Genomic DNA, 7,812 nt, shown 5'->3' with positions numbered 1-7,812 from the left:
TTTGAGAGACAGAGTGAGACAAAGTGAGAGCTGGGGAGGGTCAGAGAGAGAGGGAGAACACAGAATCTGAAGCAGGCTCCAGGCTCTGAGCTATCAGCACAGAGCCCGATGCGGGGCTTGAACTCAGGGACCGCGAGATCATGACCTGAGCCAAAGTCGGCCGCTCAACGGACTGAACCACCCAGGTGCCCCAATCAAACCTTGTCTTGAAGCCTAGCTGCGTGAGAACCTAGCACTCCAGGTATTTTACAGCATCAATCTCCTTAGCCATGGCCACACCCTGCGGGTAGGTGATGAGAATCAACTTCTCCTTCAGTTTCTCAGTTGTGTCCTTGTTGTCCCTGAGGTCAAGTTTACTTCCCACCAAGATGATGGCGGCGTTGGGACAGTGGTTTCACAGTTCAGGGTACCACTTTGCTCAAACATTTTCAAATGATGCAGGATTCACGAGAGAATACCAAATTAAGAATACATCTGTTTGCGGATAGGATAAGGGACGTCACCTGGCATAATCTTCTTGTCCAGCTGTATCCCATTAGCCCAGATTCACGGGTTTTCCATCCACCATAACATTGGCAGAGTAGTTGTCAAAGACAGCGGGGATATATTCTCCAGGAAATGCATTGGTTGTGTAACTGAGGGTAATCACGTTTTACCTACAGCGCCGTCTCCCACCAGCACACATTTAATGGCCTGCATCTGGGCCTCTCGCTGGGCCGCAGAAAGTGGGCGGCACGGCGGGCGGGCAGGGAGCCGGGTGCTGGGGGGTGGGGGTGGGGGGCTGCTGTCCATACCACCTGGCTGTCCGCCAACCGGAAGCCGGAACCCAGCAGCTCCCCACCCAAAGCTGGGGAAAACTGCGGAGAGACAGGAAAATCAAAAAAGAATTTTTTTTTAATGTCAAGATCATGAAACCCAAAGACTCAGAAACCGTCCCAGATTGCAAAAAACTGGAGAGACATGACAACTAGGTGCAAGGCATGATCCCAGATCCCTTACAGGTAATATAAAGGACATAATTGGGACAGTTCACAAAACTTGAATGCGATCTGTGTGTGTGTGTGTGTGTGTGTGTGTGTGTGTAGAGGAATTCTCTGTACTCTTCTTAAAACTTTTCTGTTAAGTTGGCAATTGTTTCAAAATAAAATGTTTTTTTTTAAAAAGATAAAATCAATGGGTTTTAGAAATCTTTTTTTTTTTTTTAAGGTATTTACTAGCTTGGCCAGAATCCTTGGATATGTTAAGATGAATTTGCTTGCAAGTAAAAGAAAATCAACTCAACTGTCTGAAACAATAAAATGCATTTTCTCACAAATGTCCAGATAGTTTAGCCAAAGGGTTAATTCACTAGCCCCAGGCTTTCATTAGGTTGTTCCCCACTTCCATTTACCAGTGCAGCAGCTTTGTCCTCCTCTCTTGGCTCTCTTCACAATTGCAATATGGTTTCAGCAGCTCCAAACACAATGTTCTGACATTAAAATATCCAGTGGCTTCAAGGGAAAGAAGAGTGTATCTCTTATTCGGCCTATTTTAATTTTTTTATATTTATTTGTTATTTTTAAATTTTTTTTTTAACGTTTATTTATTTTTGGGACAGAGAGAGACAGAGCATGAACGGGGGAGGGGCAGAAAGAGAGGGAGACACAGAATCTGAAACAGGCTCCAGGCTCTGAGCCATCAGCCCAGAGCCCGACGCGGGGCTCGAACTCACAGACTGCGAGATCGTGACCTGAGCTGAAGTCGGACGCTTAACCGACTGAGCCACCCAGGCGCCCCTATTTGTTATTTTTAAAGTAAGCTCTATGCAGGGCTTGAACTCACAACCCTGAGATCAAGAATTCCATGCCTGGGGCGCCTGAGTGGCTCAGTTGGTTAAGCATCTGACGTCGGCTCAGGTCATGATCTCACAGTTTGTGGGTTCGAGCTCCACATCAGGCTCTGTGCTGACAGCTCAGAGCCTGGAGCCTGCTTGGGATTCTGTGTCTCATTCTCTCTCTGCCCCTCCCCTGCTTGTGCTCTGTCTCTCAAAAATAAATAAATGTAAAAGCAAAATTAAAAAAAAATAAAGAATCCCATGCTGTACTGACTGAGCCAGCCAGATGCCCCCATACCTATTTTTAAACATCAGGGGAAGATTTCCCAGAAGCCTTACAACAGACTTTCTCTCACCTCTCATTATCCATAATCACATGTGCATTTTTAAACCACTGCTAAAGGAGCTAAATCACCATTAGTAGTTTGGACTATTCAAAATTCATCTTATAGGGCTAGTGAAAGGCCAGCTTCCCTTAAAAACATTTGACAACTTAATATCTGAACAAAATTAGCAAAGACATTAGGGAATGGTTGCTGGGTAAGCAACCAAAATCATCTGCCATAATGCTCGTTAATTCAATTGAATAATATTTAAAGATTTCTTTAAATATCTCTATTTTCAAGTGTACAGGAAAGTTTAAAGAGTATATATTATATATAGTGGGTTTATGAATTATTTCACAACATTGAGGTATTTGATTTTTCTAGACCCAATTACAAACTCAAACCTCCACTCAGTCCCCTCACCCCACTGATTCACATAAATCCCAGTGCTGGTGCCCCTGACACATAATCCATTTGTCTGGTCATTGACCTCCCCAACCTCACCATTCACTAAGATGTATGTATTCACACCTCCATCCGATCACCAACTATGTAGTCCAATAGAGACCAGAGTCTAGTATGAAGGGAATGGGAAAGAAGAGTGTTAAGATGAACAAAGGGATTATAGGGACAACTCCTGCCCCCTTCCCATATATACTGACTCCCATATACATATAACATCAGAAACTCAAAAACCCAATGTAGACATTATTAGATTGCATAAGTGTTGTTCACTGAAGAGCCAAATACTTTACTGTGATTGTACTTTATCTCTGGATTTAGTGCATAACTGAAAGAAGATCCGCTTCGTGTCTCTCCTCTGTTGGGTCCCTTGTGTTTGAGGAACCACATCTTCCTTTTCCTTTATATTACATTCACAAACAACTTCTGGAGAAAGTATGTGTGGGAGGTAAACTGAGTCACTGACTGACTCAAAGTCACCACTCTGCTGCCACACTTGAAATTTCACTAGAGAAATGCCACATTCAAAGCATTTTCTATTGTCTTCTTTGCATGGTTCCATTGTCCACAACCTTCCACTGTTGCTCTTGAGAATACAATGTCATTTCAATTCCCTATACTTTGAATATGCCCTGATTTTTTTTCTTTTGTAAAAGTATTTAGAATTTTTTCTTTCTCTCTGGCAATGTGAATTTTAAAATGATATATCTTGTTTTTGTTTCTTTGGCATCACTTTTATTTTTTATTATAAAAAACACAAGAGGGGCACCTGGGTAGCTCAGTCGGTTAAATGTCTGACTTCACCTCAGGTCATGATGTCATGGTTTATGGGTTCGAGCCCCACATCGGGCTCTCTGCTTTCAACGTGGAGCCTGCTTCGGATTCTCTGTCTCCCTCTTTCTGCCCCGCCCCTGCTCACTCTTGAGCTCTCTCACTCAAAACTAATGAAACATTAAAAAATAAATTAAAACACACACGCACAGAAGTTTTAAGAAATGATTAATATAAGACAATTCAGAACCATGATGAGTTATTAAACTCATTTTCTAGGGGCACCTGGGTGGCTCAATTGGTTAAGTATCTGACTTTTGATCTTGGCACAGCTCACGATCTCTTGGTGGGCTTGAACCCTGCATCAGGCTCTGCGCTGACCATGTGGAGCCTGCTTGGGATTTTTTCTCTCTCTCTCTCTCTCTGCCCCTTTCCTGCATGTGCACACACTTTCTTTCAAAATAAATAAATAAACTTAAAAAAAGTTTAAACTCATTTTCTATATACATATAACTAAAATTCCAAAAGCAGAATATCATTAAATGTGAAACACATGGTAGGACTGTCCATATATACATAGCACAGGCAGAAATCTGCCTGCAGTCATCTCTGAATCTTTCATGTTCATATCATTGATGCAAAAAGACCTGCAATTAAACTTCTACACTTCAGTTGTCTTACTATATATATATATATATATACAGTTTCAAGTTTTCATCTGAATTCCAGTTAACCTACAATGTAATTTTAGTTTCAGGTGCAGAATCTAGTGATTCATCACTTATATACAACACCCAGTGCTCAACACAACAAGTGCCCTCCTTAATACCCATTGTCCATTTAACCAATCCCCACCCCCCATCTACTTCGCCTCCAGTAACCCTTAGTTTGTTTTCTATCATTGAGTCTGTTTCCAGGTTTGCCTCTCTCTTTTTTTCCCCCTATGTTCATTTGTTTTGTGTCTTAAGTTCCACATGTGAGTAAAATCATATGGTATTTGTCTTTCTTTGACTATTTGGCTTAGCATAATACTCTCCATCTGTGTCATTACAAATGACAAGATTTCATTCTTTTTAATGAATATTGGATATTGAATATTATTCAATATTCCACTGTGTGTATGTGTGTGTATGTATGTATGTATGTATATATACATACACCACATCTTCTTTATCCATTCATCAGTGGATGGACATTTCAGGTCTTTCCATAATTTGGTTATTGTTGATAATGCTGCTATAAACTTTTGGGTGCATGTATCCCTTTGAATCAGTATTTTTGTATCCTTTGGGTAAATACCTAGTAGTGCAATTGCTGGTAGTTCTATTTTTAACTTTTTGAGGAATCTCCATACTGTTTTCCAGAGTGGCAGCACTGGTTTGCATGCCCACCAACAGTGCAAGAGGGTTCCCCTTTCTCTACATCCTCACCAACATTTGTTGTTTCCTTTGTGGTTAATTTTAGCCATTCTGACAGGTGTGAGGTGATATCTTATTGTAGTTTTGATTTGTATTTCTCTGATAATGAGTGATGTTGAGCATCTTTTCATGTGTTAGCTATCTGTATGTCTTCTTTGGAAACATGTCTATTCATGTCTTGTGCCCATTTTTTCACTGGGTTATTTTTTAGGGGGAAGTGTTGAGTTTGATAAGTTCTTTCTATATTTTGGATACTAACCCTTTATCAAGATATGTCATTTGCAAATATCTTCTCCCATTCTGAAGGTTGCCTTTTAGTTTCATTGATTATTTCCTTCACTGTGCAGGAGCTTTTTATCTTGATAAAATCCGAATAGTTTATTTCTGCTTTTGCTTCCCTTTGCTTCAGGAGACATATCTAGTAAGAAGTTGTTATGGCGGATGTCAGAGGTTACTGCCTGTGTTCTCCTCTAGGATTTTGATGGTTTCCTGTCTCACATTTAGGTCTTTCATCCATTTTGAATTTATTTTTGTGTATTGTGTAAGAAAGTGGCCCGGTTTCATTCTTTTGCATGTTGCTGTCCGGTTTTTCCAACACCATTTGTTGAAGAGACTGTATTTTTCCCATCGTATATTCTTTTCCACTTTATTGAAAATTAGTTGACCATATAGTTGTGAGTCTAATTCTGGACTTTATATTCTGTTCCATTGATCTATGGAACAAAAATAGTCTGTTTTTGTGCCACTACCATACTGTCTTGATGACTACAGCTTTGTATTATAGCTTGAAATCCGGAATTGTAATGCCTCCAGCTTTGGTTTTCTTTTTTAAGATTGCTTTGGCTATTCAGGGTCTTTTCTGGTTCCATACAAATTTTAGGATTTTTTGTTTTAGCTCTGTGAAAAATGCTGGTGGTATTTTGATCAGGATTGCATTAAATGTGTAGATTGCTTAGACATTTTAACAACATTTGTTCCTCCAATCCATGAGCACTGAATGTTTTTCCATTTCTTTGTGTCATCTTCAATTTCTTTCATCAGTTATTTACAGTTTTCAGAATAAAGATCTTTCATCTCTTTGGTTAGATTTATTCCTAGATACCTTATGGTTTTTGGTGCAATTGTAAATGTGATCAATTCCTTGATTTCTCTTTCTACTGCTTCCTTATTAGTGCTAAGAAATGCAACAGATTTCTGTACATTGATTTTGCATCAACTTTACTGAATTCGTGTATCAGTTCTAGCAATTTTTGGGGGGAGGCTTTTGGGTTTTCTATATAGAGTATCATGTCATCTGCAAATAGTGAAAACTTGACTTCTTCCTCGTCGATTTAGATGCCTTTTATTTCTTTTTGTTGTCTGGTTGCTGAGGCTAGGACTTCCAGTACTATGTTAAATAACGGTGGGACAATGGACATCCCTGCCTTGTTCCTGACTGTGGAGGAAAAACTCTCAGTTTTTCCCCACTGAGGATGGTATTAGCTGTGGGTTTTTCATATGTGGGCCTTTATGATGTTGAGGTATGTTCCTTCTATCCCTATTTTGTTGAGGGCTTTTATCAAGAATGAATGCTGTACTTTGTCAAATGCTTTTTCTGCATCTATTGAGAGGATCAAATGGGTTCTTATCCTTTCTTTTATTATTTTGGTGCATCGCATTGATTGATTTGCCAATATTGAACCATCCTTGCAACCAAGGAATAAATTCCACTTGATCATGGTGAATGATTCTTTCAAGGTACTTTTGGCTTTGATTTGCTAGTATTTTGTTGAGAAGTCTTATAGCCATGTTCATCAGGGATACTGGCCTGTAGTTCTCTTTTTTAGTGGAGACTTTGTTTGGTTTTGGAATCAGGATAATGCTGGCCTCGTAGAATTAGTTTGGAAGTTTTACTTCTATTTCTATTTTTGGAATAGTTTGAGAAAAATAGGTATTAACTCTTCTTCAAATGTTTGATAGAATTCCCCTGGGAAACCATATGGCCCTGGACTTTTGTTTGTTGGGAGATTTTTGGTTACTGATTCAATTTCTTTGTTGGTTATTGGTCTGTTCAAGTTTTCTAGTTCCTCCTGTTTCAGTTTTAGTAGTTTATATGTTTCTAGGAATTTACCCATTTTTTCCAGATTGCCCAATTTATTGGCATATGATTTTTTTGTAATATTCTTATAATTGTTTGATATATATATTTTAAGGAATATTAAAGATATGAGCAAAATGTATTAAAGTCAGTTTCTGTTAGGGGCTTTCTGTGCTTTATTCTGAACAATTGTGCACAATATCTTGAGAAAAACTTGTACCCCATTTCTAGTTAAGATAGTAGAGAGTTTTCTAGTTCTTTTTTTAGTCAATTTTTTTTCAATCATTTGAGAGCAAAGTACAAAAATTGCTCATGAACCAAATCACATTTTTATATTGTCATGTTCATTATAAAATGCCACTCAATTCTCCAATGCCTGTTAAATTCTTTCCTCATATTAACATCCCTCTTTTGAAATACCTAGTGTGGTTTCTGTTTCTCTGACACACAATCTTTTTATAGTTGCTAATTTTAAAAACACGTAAACTATAAAAAAAAAAAAAAGAAAAAAATAGAGCAAAGTGGTTGGACTTACTCAACCAGATATAAAGATCTTTATAAAGCACAGTAATAAGATAGTGTACTTTTAGCATAGGACTAGACAAAGACCAATGGGACAAAATAAGAATCCCAGAAAAACATATATACATAGAAACATCATTTATGTCAGGTAGCATTATAAATCAGTGGAAAAAGGATAAATGGGGCTGGAATCATTTTACATTTAAGTGGTAAAAAGAATCAGATCCCCACTTTATCTCATACACAAAGTCAATAACAGGTGAATTAATGTGAAAAAACAAACTTTAAAAGTTCTGAAAGCAAATATTGGTATAAATATCAGGATATGAAAAGATTTTTTAAATAAGACACAGAAACTACGAACCATTAAGGAAAAAACTGGCATATATGACTACATCAAAATTAACTTCCATGAACAAAGGC

The 7,812-nt window shown here is 38.3% G+C and overlaps 1 pseudogene; it reads right to left on the bottom strand.

Annotated features, from left to right (window-relative positions):
- LOC125937032 (ras-related C3 botulinum toxin substrate 1-like) lies at window positions 1-795 on the bottom strand (annotated as a pseudogene).
- Window positions 796-7,812: the final 7,017 nt, after the last annotated feature.

The sequence above is a fragment of the Panthera uncia genome (assembly GCF_023721935.1).
Source record: "Panthera uncia isolate 11264 chromosome A3 unlocalized genomic scaffold, Puncia_PCG_1.0 HiC_scaffold_11, whole genome shotgun sequence".
NCBI classification, from domain to species: Eukaryota; Metazoa; Chordata; class Mammalia; order Carnivora; family Felidae; genus Panthera; species Panthera uncia.
This window is presented reverse-complemented; position numbering and strand designations above follow the sequence as displayed.